Genomic DNA, 21,460 nt, shown 5'->3' on the forward strand with positions numbered 1-21,460 from the left:
CTTTATGTATTCTTCAGGCCATCGTCTCACTGCAATATACACCCCCTACCTCCCCCCATTCTCACTGCTTCCTTCCTTGAAGCACCTACAAAAGTCATACAGATGCTGATGTTTTCAAACCTCAGACAGAGTAATAACTATTTCAAGTTCCACTCTTGAAATAGCCTTTAAAAGCTTGAAAACACAAAAAGTGTGAAGTGTCTTCCACTGGGAAAGGAGTGAACCTGTTAGCAGGAGACAAACATAATAACTCAGGCAAAGGGTGTTGGTGGGTTGGACCAAGGTAGTGGTGGTGAGAGGGAAAGACATGAACAATTTTGAGGGATATGAAGAAGACAGGATCACCAGGGGCGCCTGAGTGGCTCAGTCAGTTAAGCATCTGATTTCAGCTCAGGTTGTGATCTCATGGTTTATGAGTTCAAGCCCTGAGTCGCACTCTGTGCTGACAGCCCAGGGCCTGCTTGGGATTCTTTCTCTTTCCTTCTTTCTCTGCCCTTCCCCTTCTCTCTCTCTTTCTCTCTCTCTCTCTCTTTCTCAAAAGAAGACAGGATCACCAGACTAACGATTGACTGGATTGAGCAGGTGCGGATCAACCATTGCAGAATCACGCTGGCTGCACCAGAAAGGTGAGAAGAGAGGGGAAGCCTGGATGGGAGGTTTCCATATTCCTGGAAGGAGGTGGTAATGGCTTAGACTAGGAAAAGAGCCATGGAAGTAGGAGAACGGATGGCTTTGAGAGATAAAATGGAGGTAGGATCTGCTGGATATATTGCCAAACTAGATGTGGGAATGTGAGGATGAAGGAGGGGTCAAGGACAAAGTCCAGAAATCTGTCATGGAAAACCAGGTGCTTTTTGCTGAGCTAGGGGACACAGAAAGGGGAGCAGATTTCAGATAAGGCTGAATTCGGGACATGCCAAGTTTGAGGCGAACATGTAAGCAAGTGCTGGCAGCCAGTGTGCAATTGCATTTAAAACAAAACAAGCATCTCTTATCTAAATGAGACTCTTGGCCCCCTTCGAAGGTGCTAGATGGACGCCCCAAATACCATGCGTGGCAGAGTTCTGTGCCAAGTAATAGAGGGGCTCTGTAATTCTCCATGTTTTCACTTCACAGTGCTTCAACCCCTTCTGCAAAAGCCATTTATCACCCTGCAGGCACCTCTGTCATAATCAAGATGTCTTTATTGAGACTTCCAAAGCTAATAAGAGCTGTATGATTCAATCGGTGACTGTGCCTCATATAACTCATAGAAGTGCTACAGGGAAATTTCAGGGGTCCTTAGGACCCCAGGTCTGCCTGCACACATGCACACGTCAAAACTCCTGCTGATTTTCTTAGAATTCGTACGGCCAGGCACTAAGACGTGTTTGCACGCTTCTGCCGCACACGGCAGCACGGCCGTTGTTTACACGAGGTCCCTGCATGTTACAACAAGGAGCCCGGGCCCCTTTGTCTCCAGCTGTATTCTAAGGAAGCAGGGAAGCGTTCGAGCCAATGAAGGCTCTCCAGAGAGCTGCAGCTTTCCTGCACATCAGCTTTTATCATGAGACCCTACAAGGGTTCTACCCAAAACACAATGCCAGCTGTAAGGACGGCAAAGAAGTTAGGACAGCCCCAGACCGAAGGAGATCACTTGTAAGTGTTTCACCAACGTGCTTGTTATACAACTACTAGAATAGGCCCCCGAAACCAAGCCAGGATTAGATTTCCATGCCCACTCTGAGAACCTGACGCTGCAACCCTGAGCCTGAGTGGGGTTCTGCTCGTCCAGCCCAGGGCCTGCCAGCCCACCAGGTGGAGACCAGCTGGCTGGGAACCAGCCGTCCTCCTCACTCAGAGCGTCCCTTGACCTGACTCCAGCTCTACCCAGGGATCCCCTCCCAAATCCCCCTCCAGTCAAGCTCTCCTGGATGGAAACCCACAAAAGAAGAGCTTCCTTACCTGAGAGAAGGTCCCGGCGACCGGCAGTAGAAAAAAACACCAAGTCCTAACAGAAGCGACAGGGACTTACAGGGCAAATCTGTTGGTTTTAAAAGAAGAAAGGTGACTTCATCCCTGGTGCCGTGGAGTTTAAAAGAGCAACGAGTGCTCCCTGGCTGAGCCAAGTCTGTCTCATCGGTGATGACTCCATCCAAATTATGCAGCCACTGCCCAGACACGCTCAGCCTTCAGAAGGTAAATTGCTGGAATCTGACTAGCCCTGTTGTTTTCAAAGAGCTTCCGAAAGTCCTGAACACCAATCACCTTAGCTGGCACCAGGGATATGGAAACCATGCACTTATTTCCCTGAGTCGTATCATTATCTCCCCAAGGATCCAGCTGTCTGAAAAATAGCGTTCTAGGGAAGGAAAAAGAGATATTTAAGCTTCTGAGAGGTAAAAATTCCCGGGGACGGAAGGGAGAGAGAAAAAAACAAAGATATTTCAGTCAGGAGGAGGGGCAGGGCGAAAGCTGGAAATGGTCACCTTGCTAAGAGGTTTTCAGAGCTGGTGGATTTGTAAGCACATAAAGGTGACAAATGCTGGTCTGGACTTCGCAGAGGGGAAAGTATTCAGTTATGCAAAGGAATGAGTCACTGTATGGAAGGAAAGTGTGACAGCCTTTCTAATGAAGGCAACCAAGTTGTATTTACTTTTTATCGCATATGGTACCACTCAACCAATTTGGGGTCATTGCTAACATAAATAACTCAAAACATGCCCACATCCCACCAAGAAGATTTGGGAAAAGAGGTATTTAAGTGAGGGATGTTCTCTTTTGTATGTTAAAGGTAAGGCTGGAGGCATCAGATTTGTACCATGGGATTCAAGGTCATGTCAAGCTACTGAGGAGGCCAGTCACTTCTCCTTGAGGCCATGTCCTCAGGCCAAACCTTGGGCAGAACTTCAGGCCTTGGTGCCGGGGCAAGGAATGGTAGTGGTGGTGACTTCTGTTGGAAGAAGGGGGGCAGAGGATCGTGCTTAGCAGCCGGCTACCTTTTCTCTCTCACACTGCTACTTCAGGAGAGTGGAAGGTGACGTTGGGTCACTCAGCATGTGTCCAACTTTTTGCTGAGCTATTTTGAGGCTTTGGAGGTCTCTTCTTGTGTTAAGTTTCACTCCCGAGAGAGTCAAACAAGAAGAGATCTCTTTCTGTTTAGCTAGAGGTGCTCAGGGCCAACATTTGAAAGGGGTTTTTGATCTGAGAGATTTAAGAAATGCCAATAAGGCTTATGAAAGGAATTTGCAAGTATTTGGGTCGGGGTGTAAATAATGATAGAAGTAGAAAAGGAGCAGAGTTTTTATCAATAGTAGGATGAAACAAAAAAAAAGGGGGGCAGAATCCACTGGTATTCAGTTCATCCTAGTATCCTTAAAGCCTAGCACACAGACTAACACACAGTAGGTACTCAGTAGACAGTACATGGTGTCGGACAACCCCTCTCTGTTCCAGATTTCTAGAACAGATCTGTTGAGAACTCTTAAAGTCACCATCTGGTAAGCTAAGCAGCTGCTGAGAGTATGAGCCAGTGGGTCTTAGGGAACGCAAGACGAACTGGGTCGTTTGTTTTGCTTCAGCTCCTAGGTTCATTGCCAAAGTCAGAATAGAACAAAGAAAGCCAAATGGAACCAGCAGCCTCCTTTGTCTACACTGTCCCTTATATATCAGCGATATTCTAGTGTCCAGGCCCGGGACTCCCTCTTATAGGCAGCCTGCCAATTAGCCTCAACTCTCTTTTGTTCTCAACATTCTTTCATAAAATTTTCAAACGTAGTTTCTTCAATTGACATTTTACTATATTTGCTTTATCATATATTGATTCTCTATCCATTCCTCTATCCTTCCAGCAACGCATTTTTATGGCATTCCAAAGTTGCAGATATTGATACATGCCCCCAAATACTTCAATATGATTAACAAAAATTCAATATTTGTTGACAATTCCAACATTTGTTTACAATGTCTCTTCAGATAAAATTCATATACAGTGCAATGCAGAAGTCATCAACATAGCATTTTGATGAGTTCCTATAAATACATATATATGTGCAGTTCAAACCCCTGTCAAGGGACGGAACATAATCATTACCTTAGAAAGTTTCCCCATGTCCCTTCCCAGCAAACTCCTGGTTCAGCATTCCTAAAGAGAATGAATCTTCTGATTTTTTTTCACCATGGTGCAGTTTCACTTATTCTGGTACTTCATATAAATAGAATCATAAAACTTGTGTTCTTTTGTGGAAATTTTTCTTCATTCAGCAGGTTTTTAGGATTCACCCACCCGTGTTGTTGCTTCTATCAGTAGTCGGTTTCTTTTCATTGATGAGTAGTATTTTCCTATATGGATATGCCACAGTTTGTTTATCCAGTCTTCTATTGATGGACACCTGATCATCTAGTTTAGGGCTATTACGAATAGAGCTAATATGAACATTTTTGGACACATACTTTTGTGGATATGCATTCTCATAACCATTGGGTAAATACCTAGGAGTGGAGTTGGTGGGCCTTAAGGTAGGTGGGTATTTAATTTGTAAGGAATTAAAAGATCTTTTCCAATGTTCTCATACCATTTTCTTCTCCTACCAACAATGTACAAGAGTTTTAGTTGCTTTGTATACTTCTGACAACATGTGGTGCTATCAGTGAAACTTTAGCCATGCCCGTGAATGTGGACTGGTATCTCATTGTGGTTCTAATTTGCATCTCCTTGTTGACTAAAGCTGTTGAATGTTTTTTCATGTGCTTATGGGCCATGCTTTTACTGTCCTTTGCGAAGTGTCTTAAATTGAGGTGCTTGTCTTTTGATTACGGAGTTTTAAGAGTTCTTGATATATCCAGGATACCAGTTATCTGACAGAGACATTTCCCAAATATTTTCTCCTGCCCTATGTACATTTTCTTGATGACATTTCTTCTGGTGAATAGGTATTTAGTTTTGACTCAGTTGATTTATTTTCTTTTTTTGGTTTGTGTCTTCCCCCAAGTCATGAAGATATTCTCCTATGTTTTCTTCTAGAATGTTTATGCCTATGGTCCATAACAAATTGATTTTTGTGGATGGTACGATTTAGGGCAAGGTTGATTTGTTTCCATATGAATATGTGGTTATTTCAACACCCTTTTTTGAAAACCTTTCCTCTCCCAATTGGGTTTCTTTGAAAACTTTGTGAAAAACAAAATAAATACAGAAGCATGAGTCAATTTCTGCCTGGGGTGTTTATTCTGTCCTACCAATCAGTTTGTCGATCCTTGTGCCAGTACCCCACTGTCTTGATTACTGTAGCTTTAGGGTAAGTCTTGAACTAAAGTGCTGAAGTAACTTTGACTTCTTTTTTCACTACTTCTTTGAATATTCTAAGTTCTGTGCAGGTGTACAGAAATTTTAGTATCTGTCAATTTTGACTAAAAAGCATCATAGGATTAGGATTGTTCTGAGTCCATAGAAAAGGTTGGTGATTACCATTTTAACAACCCTGAGCCTTTCAATCCATTAACCTGGTGTATCTTGCCACTTTTTGCATCTTCAATTTTCTCACGGCATTGTTTTATTGATTTTGTCATTGATTTTCGCAGTTTGACTACGGTTTGCCTAAGTGTTGTTGTTGGGTTTCTTGTTGTTGTTTTTTGTTTTTGGGTTTTTTTTTTTTTTTTTTTTTTTTTTTAGAGCATGTGAGCAGGGAGGGGGGGGGCAGAGAGAAAGACAGAGAATCTTAAGCAGACTCCATGCTCAGCGTGGAGCCCAACGTGGGGCTCAACCCCACAACCCTGGGATCATGACCTGGGCTGAAATCAAGAGCCAGACACTCAACCGACTAAGCCACTCAGGTGCCCCTGTTTTGTTGTGTCTTTTTTTTTTTTTAATATTAATCTTCCTTGGTGTTTACTAGGGTTTTAAAGTCTATAAATATATGTCTTTTGCCAAATTTATGAACTTTTTACCCATTATTTATCTAAATAAGTTTCTGGTTCATTCTTTCTCTCTCTCTTCTCTTTCTAGGACTCTAGTTATATGTATATTAGACCTTCTGATATTGTTGCAAAGATCTATGAGCCTTTGAACACTTATTAAATCTCTCCTCCTCAATCTGGATCATTTCCGTTGATCTATCTTCTAGTTCATTGACTTTTTCTTCTTTCATCTCCCTGTGCTTTTAAAAACATCCAGTAAATTTTATTTAAGATGTTTATTTTTCAGTTCTTACATTTTCATTTAATTCTTTTTTATAGTTCCTATTTATCTGCTAAGATTTTCTATACTTTCATTCATTACAAATATATTTTCCTTTACGTACATGAGCATAGTTTCAGTAACTTCCATAAAGTTTTTGTCTGCTAATTCCATCATCTAGATCATCTCAGGGTTGGTCTCTGTGAATTGTCTTTTCTCTTTAAAAGTAGTCATGTTTTCCCATTTTGTTGTATGTTGAATAATTTTGGAATGTATCCTGGTCATTATGAATGATATGTTGCAGAAAATCTGGATTCTATTCTGCTCTTCTGAGAAGTATTGACTTTTCTTTACTTAGGCCCTTAAAAGTGGCTGAATTCAAAGTGTGACCTTATCTTCCCATGTAGCATCTAGAATTTCAGGTCAGCTCTTTCAGCTGTAGCTGGGATTTTTAAAATCTGCCTCTTGCATAGGTTGTTCAAAGGTCAACCAGAGATCTGGGTAGAGTTTATACATAGAGCTATAGGGCTTCCCCTCTGCTCTGCATATTCATAGACAGGGCCTTACGCTGAGGACAAAAGCTATAAATCAGGAAACTCATCCCATGTCTGTCTCTTCTTCCAGTGGTTCACTCTCCTCTGGCTTCTTTCAGTTTTTGTTCTCTTTGCAGTACCAGTTGAAACTAATTGTTCTTATATTTTGTCCAGAGTTTATAGTTACTACCTATAACAGGTATGGTCTGGTAGGAGCTACTTGGCCATACCAGAAGGCTTCAGTCACCTTTTGAGTCATTTAGCCGACCCTCAACATGATAATTCATAGCTCTTTCTTAGGATACTAAATATGTTTCATTTCAAGCACCACCTCAGATTGATTGGCAATGTTGAGAAGATACTGACCTTCAGTAGAAAAGACAATAAGCAATGTCTGCCTTTGACATAGGAGGGGAGGTGTAAACCCAATATTTGTCATTTCTGATATAGTTATTTACAAAACAATGCATAACACTCAGCAATTTATGCCTGCTAGAACACCTCCCTAAATCAGAGTACCATATTTGTTTGTCTGATAGTTAATCTTCTTCTTTAGATGTAAACTTCATGAGAGCAGGAAATGTGTCTGTGAAATTTACTCTCCTATGTCCAGTGTCTATCATGTGAGATGGCAGGCTCTCAATAAATATTTGGTGAGTGAATGAGAATCCAGTTTAATGTTTGTTTGAGATTTACTTTTCAAAATTATGTAATCAATGTGAAGAAAGAAATAGAGAACACAGATTTGCAGAAATAAAATAAGTTAAATCGCCTCATTTTCCCCCTAGACATAACCATTATTACAATTTTTTTCACAAAGCTTTTTGTTACCCTTCAAATTTTTATTCTCAACCTTGGGTGCTTATTAGAATTATCTGAGCAGATTTGAAAAGTCTGTTCATGCCACACCCCAGACCAATTTATTCACAGTCTCAGGGATTGACCTTGACATTAGCATTCTAAAATTCCAGAGATGATGCTAATATGCAGTCAGAAGACCTAAAGATGTCCCAGCCTATCAGAGGTTTTTTCAGATGTTGTTTTCTGTCCCTTAGATAACATAGTCCTTGCCTTCTATGAGAGTTCAGAGAGGGCAGGGCTTGAAGCAATTAAACATGAAACAATTAGAAATCAAAAAGACAAATAGGGGCACATTGGGTGGCTCAACTGGTTAAGTGTCTGACTTTGACTCAGGTCATGATCTCATGGTTCATGAGTTTGAGCTCTGTGTCGGCTCTCCGCTGACAGCACAGAGCCTGCTTGGGATACTCTCTCTCTCCCTCTCTGCCCCTGCTCGTGCTCTGTCTCTCAAAAATAAAAATAAACATAAAAAAAATCAAAAGGACACCAAACATATGTAGTCAAGAGACAAGATGCATGGAAGCTGAAGTTAAATATGCCAGGAGTGGACACCTGAGTGCGATAAGGGATGGGCTCGCCTGTTCTTCTTGTTCCTTGGCAAAGCCCTGCCAGTTACACAGAGGGACTCTTCTCCTTCTATAAAGGTTTGGAGAAAGGTGCACCGTGACGTGCTAGAATGGTAGGTGATGCTAAGTCAACCCCTCCCTTCTTTTTTATAGAATCCTAAGTCCCCAGGCTCCTGACCTCTGCCTTCTCTTTGTGGGAATGCCGTTTTAATTCTTTACCTGACTTCAGAACTTGAGAAGACCACCTTCGACCAGAAAATCTTCTATGGGAATGTGCCATTGCCGGCCAGGCGGCCTGCCTGTCTGGTGTGGAACCTGGGTGAGTTGGACATTAACATCTATCACCACCCTATTTCTCCAGCTCAACCCAGGGGAACTGATCAGAAACAAAGCAAAGAGCCTAGTTTTTGACCTAGGCAACACAACAGAAGTTCCCAAGGGATTGTGAAGTACCTATTCTTGGGCCCCACCCAAGAACCATTAATACAGAACCTCTGGGTGGCAGTGCCCTAGCACTGGTACGTTTGTGAAGGCTCCCCAGAATATCAGGATTTGAGGGGCGCCTGGGTGGCTCAGTCAGTTAAGCAACTGACTTCAGCTCAGGTCATGATCTCACGGTTCACGGGTTCAAGCCCCACGTCGGGCTCTGTGCTGACAGCTCGGAGCCTGGAGCCTGCTTCAGATTCTGTGTCTCCCTCTCTCTCTGCTCCTCCACTGCTCATGCTCTGTCTCTCTGTGTCTCTCAAAAATAAATAAATGTTAAAAAAAAATTTTTTTTTTTTTAAAGAAAATTAGGATTTGACTCAGGGTAGGAAATACCAATGAAGCAACTTGGTCGTCCGTTCTCATGGGTTATGAGTGGGTTTGAAATCTCCCTTCCTACTACTCTGGATGCAGCATAGAGGAAAGTGCCAGACCTTATGTTAAATAGGCTAGGGTTTGACCCCCTGCTTTGCCATTTACTAGCTAGGCGACGTTGACCAAGTCACTGAACACATCTGACATTCCATTTAATTAAACGGCAAAAGAGGTGAAATAATAGAACCCACCACTGAGACTCAATGAGGCACCACGTACAAAGGAACTGGCATACAATGTGTACCTAGTAAACTTCGACTCCTTTCCCTCCCTGCACCCCTCGCTGTCACCCCACCTTAGCATTGCCATAGGACCTATGGGCAAGCTCTGGCTTGGTTTTGTGCTATTTCTCCTTGATCTGACCGTGACCATGATGTTGGTCTGGATTCGCAGCCGCGGTCCCTGGATCTGGCATTCTGAGCCCAGCGTCTGAACTTGATCCGGCTCTTCTTTCCTGCCTTGCAGGTTCCGGGCCCAGTTTCCATCACCTGTTTCTGTTGTTCAGCAATAAGCCCCAAAGGGATGGTTTCTAAAAGCAACTGGCCCCATGTTGCTCCAGCTGGGTTTTAGCACCAGGAGGGGGTGGGGCTAATTTTAGCCTTGTCCTGGATTAACATCGGAGAAAAGGCGAGGCCAAGCAAGTCCAACCTGCCCCTTAATATCTGGGTTGGAGTTTACAGAGAAGGGTTAGGGAGCTTTTGCCACGGGGTTTGTGTACCTGTATCATGCCAGCAGCCTTTTCCTATATTTGGAAATGTATTAAACCATTTGCCTCAAAATCTATTTGGATTTGTGCCTCAGGTGCCGTGCTGAGTGGGAACAACCACAATATAAACCACAGTTTTTGATATGCTAATGTCTGTACTGAGCTAGGTTGGATTATTAGCTAGTGTTTACCTCGGGGACAGGATCAGACAGGTGTGAGCAGAGCCCTGGGCCTGAGACCCTGCAGGAAAGAGGCTTATGAAAAGATAGACGGGGTCATTGATGTATTTGTGTTTTAGAGGAGCTGAGAAGGAAAGGAGAAGGAGCTGTGTGGTGACAGCCTGGTTGAGGGAAGCGGGGATGGCATGGAAGCTCCCAGAACAGGCCTGGCCCAGAGTGGGTGGGTTAAGGACCGCTCATTGCATGAGTGCGGAATGAAAGGCTTCTGAGGTCGAGAGCAGATGCTTTGAGGATGCCCAGTGAGTATCTTGTGCTTTGGAAGGAAGGGCAACTAACTCACATTGGGTGTAAACGGGCCCACAGCAACTGAAGGGATTTGTATCCTCCGGGTCAAGGAAAGAGGAGAGGCAAATTAGCTCTTCTGTGATCAGGACTATAGACTAACAGCAAAGAAGGGCTGAACCAGGAACCGCCCCCCCCACCGCCACCGCCACCGCCCCATTAACAGATAAGCAAGACAAAGAGGAGTAGTGAAGACAGTTTGGAGTGAGTTAAACGAGTTCCCCATTCCACCACTTAATGCTGTATGATCTCGGGGGCACCTGGGTGGCTCGGTCAGTTGCGCATCGTACTCTTGATTTCTGCCCAGGTCATGATCTCACTGTTTACGGTCTCGAGCTCCACGTCGGGCTCTGTGGTGACAGCATGGAGCCTGCTTGGGATTCTCTCCGCCCCTCCCCTGCTCGAGCTCTCTTTCTCTCAAATAAAAACTTAAAAAACAGAAATTGTAATGCGTGATCTCGCGCAAGTGACTTAATTACTCTAAGCCACAGTCTCCCCCCCATATTCACTCCCCACTCACGAACATGAATTTATTCAACCTTCACCAACAACGTGTTGAGCACCCACTACATGCACCAGCCACCTGGATACTGGAGTGAACAGACAAGCTTCTCACCCGGTGGGGGAGGCAGACTGGAGAAGAGGATGCTGTAAAGACGGAGGGTGCTAGGTGCTGTGAGGAGTACCAACAAGACAAGAGAATGGAGACTGATTTGGACAGGGAAAGCTTCTGTGAGAAGGTGTCGTTGGCACTCAGTCCTGACTGGTGAGAAGGAGTTCTGAAGAACATTCCAGGCAGAGGGAACAGCAAGAACTAAGAGCCCCCAAACAGCGAGGAGCTTGCCCAGTCTGAAGAACAGAAAGGAGGGCAGCGTGGATGGAGGACAGTGAACCCAGAGGGGGGACTGCAATAAGGTGGGGGGGGGGGTGGGGGTGGGCAGGAGGAGGCAGGAACGCACAAGGCCTCGAGGATGAGGCTGAATTTTCTAAGGGGAGAGTGATTTCATCTCTTGGAGTCGAGGCCAGGCAGGGCAGGAGCCGCTGACATGGGGGTCCTAAGTGTGGGGCCGACTGTGAGGGCAGACCAGGTGAAGGGTCTGAGATTTGGGAGCCCTTGGGACACGGATCCTTAGAATGCAGCCCAGATCCCAGCTGGGGCCAGATAGGTGGGAGCCCTTGTAAGAGAAAAGTCCATTTTAAATCTGGTCTAGGACAGAACCTTTTTTGACTGATGTAATTCAAAACCGACTTCTGGGAGGAAATGAGCATTCCTGATGAAATGATTAACCAATCCATTTTCTGAGCAACTTTAAAGAGATTAAGCTCTGTTCTGGGAATCTAATCGCCCGAAGCCCTCTACCTGCTGTCAGTCAACTGCCTCAGTGTTCAGTCAATTGTTTAAGCAGACGATCCCTTTTCTTTCTGTATCTTAGACTAATAATGAGCTAACTGATCTCTTTTCCTACAAGATGTCCCTACCAGCAGTGAATCTTTGAGACTGCTGGAAGCCTTTTCACCTGCAGCAAGATTGTAGTCAAACATTGACAGGTGCCTTCAACTGAATTTTCTCAAAAGTGGTCTGTAACCCCCAGAGCGGGTGGTCAAAAGGCATGGGAAGCCTTCCTCATTTTCTGCGAGTCCATGGCTCTTTTGTCCCCAACCTCCCGTTTATGCCCATATCCTCTCCAGCTGCACATGGCCCTCGCCATGGGAGTTCTGCCAAAATCCAATTCTCACAGCCCTTGCAACTTGTAAGGAGTAAGAGGAAGCCTGTATGGGTTGAATCGTGTCTCCCATCCACCATAACATATGCTGAAGTCCCAACCCTTGCTTATCTCATAATGTGATATCAGTTGGAGATAGGTTCTTTACTGAGATAGTTAAAATGAGGTCAGTAGAGTGGGTCCTTATCTAACATGACTAGTGTCCTTATAAAAAGGGGAAATTTGGAGGCAAACTTACACACAGGGAGGAGAGGTCATGTGAAGATGAAGAGAGAGATCAGGGTGATGCATCTACAAGCTAAGGAAGGCCAAAGATTTCTGGCAAATCAGTAGAAGCTAGAGGAGAGGAAACAGTCTCCCCACAGTCTTCAGAAGGAACCAACCCCTCCCCCAACACCTTGGTCTTGGACTTGTAGACTCCAGAACAGAGAGATAAGACATTTCTGTTTAAGCCACCTTAAACTTTGTGATGGCAGTCCTAGCAAACTAATACAGGGGTTTAAAATTTTTTGAATGTTTATTTTTGAGAGAGAGAGAGAGAGAGAGAGAATGAGTGGGGGAGGGGCAGAGAGACAGGGAGACACAGAATCCAAAGCAGGCTCCAGGTTCTGAGCTGTCAGCACAGAGCCCAATGCAGGGATTGAACCCACGAACTGTGTGAGATCATGACCTGAGCTGAAGTCAGATGCTCAACCGACTGAGCCACCCAGGTGCCCCTAATACAAAGGTTTTAAAGGGAATATTACAAAGCCTCCTTCAGCATCTCCAGCATGGAGTAGCCCAGAATTTTCCACCTTCCTGGTCCCAGGCTCTCTCCGCTTTGCTGACTCTTTTTGCCCCCCTCATTCTCCCCCACCTCCCTCAGAGAAAGGCAAATTTATCTTCCTGTATGATGCGTAAGGGTCTCCTTCCCATCTGAAACAGCTTATAAAATGTTATTTTTTAAGTACGCTTTTATAAAAGTATAATCCACAAATCTCCAGGGGAAATCGTGATGAAGCCCAGGCTTCCTGCTGACGCTTCCTTCCCTTCCTTCCGTCTCACAGTGGGTCCCAGACGCTCAGCGTGTTGCCCTCGCTCTTCAGCGCTGCCACTTGCCAACCTTGAGGTTCCTCTTTCATCCAGAGAAGCCCGTTTAATTTTCATCACCCAAGGAAAACAGGCTGAAGAGAAACGTGGGGAATTAACAAAGATTACGGTATCTTTCAGAGGCTTTTTTCAGCTCCTGACTCCATGTTGACATGAGAACAGAAAGTGCCTCTGGACTTTTGTCTTCTCCCCTTATTCCTGAGGGTGGCTTACACCTCACAGACTTCTAAAAAGGCATTTGACCCCTCTCCCATAAAGGTTCTTTTCGCCAGCACGGGGCCCGTGAAGCAATTAGAGCAGCAAAATGGGTGCCCCATGAGTGGAGTTAAATTTGACACAGAGATAGGCCTTGAGAGGTAGCATGAGATGTGAAAACTGCATAGAATTCAAAACAGCCTAGAAAATCCCCTATTAAAGGTATCATTTGGGAGACTGACACACTCTTTCTCGATAAGCCAAACGTGACGGTCGCAACCTGTACCACCATTTCTTCAGCTGAGGCCGCTGGCTTTTAGGGGCCATGCTGTACAAACATCGTGCCGTCTCCTGTTATTGTACAATCCCATTCAGTACCAAGTAGCTCTCACTGAAGCTGACCCAGAGAACATGAGATCCTTGTCCCCCACCTCACGTTCCTTCTAGAGCACAGCTCTACTGAGCAGGATGGTTCGTGAAGCAGAATTACCCACAATATTTAAGTGGTTGCTTTCTTGATCTAACCTCAAGTAAATATGGCTGGATTTGCTTCATAATGAACCTTTACTATATAACCATTCAGATAAATTGTGATCATCTTGAAACCCAGCCAGAATTTCTCTTCAGGTGAAAACCATCTTTAAGACAAATTAAAAAAAGAAAAAAACACAGAATAATTGCCAGCAAACCAACCGCCCCCACCCCCCCACCCCCCCACCCCCACCATTGAAAGACAAATAGACAGATGACAGAAAAGCCAGACTTTAAAACTGGTAGAAGGCATTAAGAGTGTTATCTGGGGAGCTGGACTTGAGGCGCCAAGGTCTCTGAGGAGAAAGGAAACTCATTAAGGTGAGCCTGACGCTTTAGGCTGCTTTTCCCCTCAAGGAATTTTCCAGCTCATAACCATTTTGAGATGAAAGACGGAGAAACCAAGCGGAAAGCTGTGGCTAAGTAGAGATTCTAGCATAAATCGAAGTTTGAGGCCACCGAGGGAGCCAGGAACAGAGGACAAAGAGAGAAGGGAACACAGGGAAGTGAGCGCTTTTCTTCTCAAAGCACTTGTCTACTTCTGAATAGCATGGAGTCATGCTGATCACCAGGAGAAAGCATCCTCAGGGGCTGAGAACTTAAGCAGACCTCAACAATCTTGCCATGCTGAGGAGAAGGGAACCTGTGAAACACCTAGCTTCCAGTTGCCATTTCCACAGCTATGGCCTAGAAAGAAGGGCAAATTAGAAATAGACCCAACGTTACAAAGCTGAAATGGAGCCTCAAATCCGTCCAATCTCTGTCTAGACTACTCTAGAGAAGTCATTTGGGCTATAAACTCACAGTGGGTCACTGTTGCCCACTGACCTCTCGTTACAAAAATAAGCAGAGGTTCTAAGGCACCTCAAGAAGGCAGCCCTTGGCAGGAATTCTAAAAGAACTGTTGTGCTCTTCCCCAAACTTAGTGATTTCATGAGACACGGTTAGCAGCACCTGTCCCACCCCCCTGAGGGTGGTACACAAACCAGGATTAATGAGATGTATCCCTGTTCTCAGGGGGCTCACCGTCTATAGCAGGAGACCGACAAGCAAAAAGTTAATGGCCACCGAGTGTGACAAGGGTTATAAAATATTTAAAGGGATGTCCTGGTAGCTGAGGAGAGGGGTACCTCACCTATCCTTGAGGTGAGGGGTGAAGGGTAGGTGAAGCCAAAGGGAGCTTCCCAGAGGAAGTGACTCCTCAGCTGAGCCCAAAGGATGAGTAGGCTTTCCCAGGTGAAGAAGTGAAAGGTAGTAAAAGTTGAGGGAACATGTATAAAGAGAGAGAGCATGGCTTGTCCAGCAAGGAGAAAATAATTCTGTTTCGTGCCAATGTATCACGTTGGGAGACTCAAGAGGGAAAACCAGAGAGACAAGCAGGAACCAGACCATAAAGAGCCTCTTATCCCAGAAGTTAAGGAGACCTCAAGCCATGGTCAGCAATTTCAACAAGTCTACTTGAGATGGTGCATTTACCTAGGGCAGTGCTGCCCTAGGACCACATCGTTTTGTTCCCTCTGGGAACACTGCTTACCTCATATCATGAACTCTCATTATTAAGGGCACCTGCCTTTGATGAATCAACTAATCAACAAAGAGGCTGACCTTGCCATATAGGTGGCACAGTAATGGCTTGAATTGGTTTGAGGTCTTGAAAAGGGAACAGATAGGAAAGACCTTTGGAAGCTAGACCCAGCAAAGTGGCCTTGGTGGATGAGAATGAGGGAGAGGTCAAGGGTGATGCCTGGGACTCTAGCTTGGGCAATTGGATGAATGTTCTTATGAGAAATGATTACATTCTTGGGCCTGGTTTAATCTCCTTTCTAGAGTGAAAGCATCAAGGATTTTACAACCACATGATTTTATTGAATACCAGCTACTTGTCAGGTACCTCCATCATTTCATTCATTCTTCCCAAAAGCCCAAAGGGTTAGTAGTACTACTTTTACTCTTTGGCAGATGGAAAAGTGGCTCTAGATCCCCCGAATTGGGAATAGATGGCTTAGAATTTGAGTCCAAGTGTATGTTACCCTAGAACCTGAATACTGAGCCTGCTTTTCTAGGAGATCCTACTTGTATTTGAACGTAAGCCTGCTTTGAGTTGGTCCTTGAATCCATACACTTTGGCGTGGCTCATAAAGCTGGCCCCACGACCTATGGAATTAGCTGATATTTCTAGGTCCTCTTACACTGGGGGGGCCTTACCTACTGTATAGACGGACCCTATTCTAGTAGTTAAGGTGGGCCCAGCCCTGGAAATGGAAACCCAGGGGCATGGGAATGGTTCTTAGCCTCCTTCCCTTTGTGAGTCCCCTTCCGGGAGGCTCGGAAACATGAGCTCGTCCCAGCCATTTAGTGATTGTGCTGAGCTGCCAAACTTGGGTTGAGAACTGATTGGTGTCAGCTGGGAGTGCAGGTGCTGTTCCTGGGCACATGGACTGCACTTGGCAGCATGGGGGCGGACAGGGAACTGGTTACCGCGGGGCTTCTATGACATCTCTCTTCCTCCAGAAAGGGCGGCTGAAAATGCCCTATTGCATACGTCTCTGAGAGGACACCCACCTGTTCCCTCTCTCCCCAAGATGGCAGTCAGGGACATTTTAATCCTTGCATCCGGATGACCCTTATGGCTTATTTCCTGCAAATTGTCTCCACACTCCACCCGCATGTATCCCCTGGGTCTCCTGGCCCAAACCAGGCAGTGAGCGCCATAATGCCGATAAGCAGCAACAGCGTAGACCCAGAATTTGCACAACTCTGTCACTTGCATGATCTCACCTCAGCTTCACCACAGCCCGGGGAGACCGGCCGGGTAGGCTTAGCCTTTCCATGAGTTTACAGCTGGGGAAACGGAGGCCAGCGTAGCGAAGTGAAGCTGGTGCGTGACTGGTCCGGGGCTAGTGCTGCTCTTCCCGGGCCCCCTTAGAACCGAGTATAAAAGGAGACAGGGGACACTGGCTCACACAGGCTGAGGGCTTCACATCAGCCACCCAGCCAGCCAGCCAAGTGGGGGAGGCTGTCAGGGCTGCAGGGGAGTGAGTGTGGAGGGGGCCGGGGCTGAGGTGGTGCTGGGGAGATTCCTCGGAAAAGGAGAACTTCTGAGCTGGTCCCTCCCTTTGGTGCCTGGTGGACTCATCGTTAAGAGGTGCCTGGAGCTGGCCTGAATGTGTCTGCACAAGCTACCCCAGTCTCTTCTGCAGGCGCTGTTGGGACAGGTCTAGACCCCTCCGGTTAGCCCACGGGAGAGATGTCACTCATCCTCCAATGCTATTGCTGACAGGCCTGGGGAGAAAGTACTGGAAGTGGGCACCTGCTGTCTTTTTCACCCCCAGGAGCTTTCCACGTTGAGTTTGAACAGCGTCTAATACAAGACAGGCAAATTGAAGCACGTTCTCCTTTAGAGGTGATGATTGCTTCCCTCCCCTTGCACATTTATTGTTTATTTGGATAAGGCTTATGTGTCTATTTGAAAGATGCACGTTTCTGTCTCCAGACACAGTAGAATGCCAGCTCCCTGCCCTGGGACCCCGAAGTCCTTTGTGTGGTCTGTGTCTCCATCAATGACAGCTCTCCTCAGCTTGGATTAAGTCCCATGCCTCCAAGCCTGTCCCTTTGTATTCCCAGCATTCCAATAAATGGAAAGAAGGAAGGAAGGAAGGAAGGAAGGAAGGAAGGAAGGAAGGAAGGAAGGAAATGAGTGAAGGTATGAGGGCCCCTGGCCCATTACATTACCTTCTACAAGGGGCAACGACATGGTTTTAGGCTCAAGAAACCTGGCATTGAACCCTGATTCCGCCATTCAGTTCTGTGATCATGAACAAGTATTTCCACATTTCTGAACTTGGTGTCCTTAGCCATAGAATGGGGATATCAACACTTGCTCTGCCTGACTCAGAAAGATGTTCCAAGGATCACGTAAGAGACATTAAGGCCAAGTGCCTTAGTGTAAGCCTAGGACAGCCTTGCTGCGAGGACCCGCTCCATCAGCAGCTCTGATGGGGATGGCTATATTACGAATCCCAGTTTGGGCATAGGGACTGAGAAAAGCAGAAAAGAAGCAGTGGGTCGGTGGTCTTCAATTCAGGAAGATAGGAGGGTCTAGGGCATCCGGATGGAGGAAAGCCTTGCTCGGAAATGCCATCTCCCACAATTTCAGCTTTTCTCTGGGCCTTGAGCTTTTATACAGAGGGCTGTTACATTTATGATCTCACCTGGCTTCACACAGCTCTGGAAGGGAGAAACCATTAACTGACGAGCTACAAGGAGTTGAGAGATGGGGTTAAGAGATGTGAAGAGATGACCGAACTCCATGCCTGTTGAGGCCCATGATTATACCCTTTCTCCATGTCGGCCACCCTGATGGGGAGAGAAATTTTGGTTTGGGGATAGAGATTATTTTGGAGAACAAGCCACTTCGGGGAGATGAGGCCTGGGGTAAGGGAAAGTGCATCAGGATGTGTCTGAGAACCACAACATAGGACGAGGACCCTGGGTGTCTGAGCAGAAAGTAGAGGTATGGAAATTCACTCATTCATTCATTCACTCATTCATTCATTCACTCATTCATTCATTCTGATTACCCTTCCAGACCAGTGGGAGCTGAAACGTTCAGACCCAGACCAGCAACTTGAGGGCCAGAGTGGGGTGGGGATGAAGGTAGGGATGGGGACGCTGTTGGACCACCCACAGGGGTTGTCAGAGGCAACAGGGAGAGTCAGCAATGACAACCAAAGCCAGATATGCAGCCAGTTCATCAGCTCGAAGGGACTGGTCCGAGAAAGATCTGGTTCCAAGGCCTAAGGACTGAAGCTGGGGACCCCTAGAGCAGAGTGAGAGGATTTTCAAGGCTGCAGTTGGTCATGAAGAAAGTAGCCTGGGGAACTCCCTGAGAGCAGGAGTGAGAGGTAAAAAGAGGTGAGGAGTCAGAAGCGAAAGACACAGATTCCTTGCTGGGACACTGGGAACCACGGGAAGGTTTCAGTGAGGGAAGGAGCCTGACTGCCCGCGCGTTCTAGAAAGAACAGTCTGGCTGCAGCATGGAGGATAAACAGCGGAGGTCATTAGTGGGGAGGACGAGTAGTTAGAAGCCTGAATGGATTCGGTGACGATGGCAATTGGGACAAATCCGAAGTATTAAGGAGGCAGAATCCATTGGCTTCAGTAATAATTCGAAACTGGGTGACTTGTGAAGGGGAAGAAGATGTCAAGAGTGACTTCAGATTTGCTGACCCGGAGGCTGGAGAACTCCACCCAGGCCCCCACGGTGCCATTATTTTCCAACTTTCGCAACACAGGCCACTGTCCCCTTTAGGTCTCTGCTTCTACTTCTCGGAACAGGAAAGTTGATCTAGAGAAGTGACTTTCTAATTATAGTCCCCAGGGCCATCCTGCTGGTGTGGCTGGGCCTCAGGGAGAGAGCCCAGGGCTGGAGACAGAAGGTTTAGCTGTGCCTTAGCTCTGCCTGTGAGCTAGGACAGTAGGCAGGACACTGTTTCTGAACCTGAGCCTTCATTTGTCTAAATGGAGATAATGTATTCATTTACTCAAGAAACAAACATTCTGGGCAAAAGATAAAAAGAATGGGACTTGCTCACAGCTCGGGAGGAGGAGCAGACATATAAACAATTATAAAGGAGCTCGGTAAGTGCCGTAGTGACCTAAACTGTATGCAGAGGGAGGTGGCCCAAAGGAGGGAGGGACCAAAAAGTACAGAGGCTGCTTCTAGAGATAGGACACGGGGTACCAAGTAGATCGAGGGAAAGTGGCTTGAGAAAGTCAGGCTGCTCCCCTTCCTCTCTGCCTTTTTTCTTTTCCCTTCCTTGACCCTTACCTCTCCCTTCCCTCCTTTCTAAATAGCAATCCTCTTTCTTACCTGCAGGTGAGCCCCTGAGGGATTCTTCGGAAAGCAAGACGTGGATCAACACCGTGCTATTAACACTCAGCCTACAGAGAGGCGGGCTAGCTTGACATCGAGGGTGTATGCGCCAGTGATGGGCTTCCAGGCACCAAAGACAGGCCTTACTCCAAATTCTACAAGCTAGTACCAACCTATCTAGACTATGTACTGCAGGTTCTAGAGGGCAGATACTGCACTTAGTTCATAGTTGTATCTCCAATGCCTACGCCATGCCTGGCACATGGCAGGTGACGAGTAACTGTGTATGGAGTGAATAAAGCTCCACAGAATCTTTCCATTTCAAAGGCCTCCAGGTGGGACTGCATCTCAACCACCACACCTGGCGCCTGTTGAGACTCTTGAACAGATTTAATGGCACCCACCTACGAAACGGGCAGAGAGGCAGCTACACCTCATTTTTTTTGTTTGTTTCGTTTTGTTTTGTTTTTAAATGTTTAGTTATTTTTGAGAGAGACAGAGACAGAACATGAGCAGGGGAGGGGCAGAGAGAGAGGGAGACACAGAATCCGGAGCAGGCTCCAGGCTCCGAGCTGTCAGCACAGAGGCCAACACGGGGCTCGAACTCACGAACCGTGAGATCATGACCTGAGCCAAAGTCGGACGCTTAACCGACTAGGCCACCCAGGTGCCCCTCATGTTTTTTTTTTAACCTTTTTTACTTGACAAATACACGGTGCCCCAGTCTTAGAGATGAACGTGACCTCAAGAATGTCCCAGCCGCATGGGGAACAGATCTTGCCTTCATAATTGCCATCCAGTGGAGGCCCAAGGAAGAGGGGACAGGCTCTGCTGTGGGGATCTGCATGGGGGATGCTTGAGCCGCGTCTTGAAAACTGAACAGGCTTTTGATGGGGGGCGAGGCTATGGGGCCAGGAGAGAGCCGGGTGGTGGGACAAGGGCATTTGAGGGGAGACATACCCACACATACAGTGCTCACAGCAGTTCTAGTCAAAGTGCAGATCCACGGTGAGATAAAGAACTCTCCCAGCACTGCCTCCTTCGGTGAGGAAGTCTTTCTGTAAACAAACTGTCCTCTGATCTAAACCGTGTGTTTAGTGAGCACTGATTTACATTTTGGCACAAGCTCCTCCGTGGACTCAGCAACAGACAGCTTGTAGACGGGCAGCTGGTCTACCACCCAGATCACTGCTTCCCAGTTTCCCGAGGGCCTTCATACAAACTCAAGGGGTTTTTGGCCCTCAGAAGAATCTTATGAAGTCAGCAGGGCAAGTATCTTAATATTCATTTCACAGGATGGAAATTGAACCTCAGAGAGGTCAGGATTCATGCCGGGGAGCAGGGAAGCAGTGAGGATGGGATTCGAAGCCTGGAGTCCCCCAGGTTGTGTGGGAAAGCACCATTGACTCATGACACGGCTCGTGGCCAGCAAGTCCCTAGGAACAGATGTCAGAGAGGCTGGTATACGTGGGTCATGTGTGTGACCTCACATGGCATTTCTTCTGTTCCTCTGGCTCATATTACTGTTGTATCATAAATAGAGGCGAGATGACTCTTCCTTTCCATCCGCCCACCCTGGAGCCACCTCCCACCTGCCATCCGAGGAGAGCTTCCTCCAGCTCAGCCCTCTGGCTGACATTTCGCTACCTGGAAGGGGTTGGCATTGGCCCCACGGGGGAAGATTATCTCATAGGTACAGCAGGCATCTACTCAAAATAGGCTTAACTTTCCACCAGTGCCACTCTGGGGCGTGTTGTTCTTACCCTGGCCAGGTGCGCCATGGTGCCGTGGTGAGCTGTCCTGTCGTCCTTTGGAGCACAGTTCCCTGGGCAGAGCCTTTGTTTTTT

At 46.5% G+C, this 21,460-nt stretch overlaps 1 long non-coding RNA gene across 2 annotated transcripts; it reads left to right on the forward strand.

Moving 5' to 3' along the window:
• The first annotated feature begins 545 nt into the window (after window positions 1-545).
• Window positions 546-19,997, forward strand: LOC122230997. 2 transcript variants are annotated; one of them, XR_006208076.1, is made up of 4 exons: window positions 546-626; window positions 8,268-8,433; window positions 12,970-13,121; window positions 19,617-19,997. It is a non-coding gene; the product is annotated as an uncharacterized LOC122230997 (long non-coding RNA). The 2 variants fall into 2 exon arrangements; XR_006208077.1 differs by lacking the exon at window positions 546-626 and adding an exon at window positions 7,281-7,340.
• Window positions 19,998-21,460: the final 1,463 nt, after the last annotated feature.

Source organism: Panthera tigris, chromosome D1, assembly GCF_018350195.1.
Source record: "Panthera tigris isolate Pti1 chromosome D1, P.tigris_Pti1_mat1.1, whole genome shotgun sequence".
Taxonomy (NCBI): domain Eukaryota; kingdom Metazoa; phylum Chordata; class Mammalia; order Carnivora; family Felidae; genus Panthera; species Panthera tigris.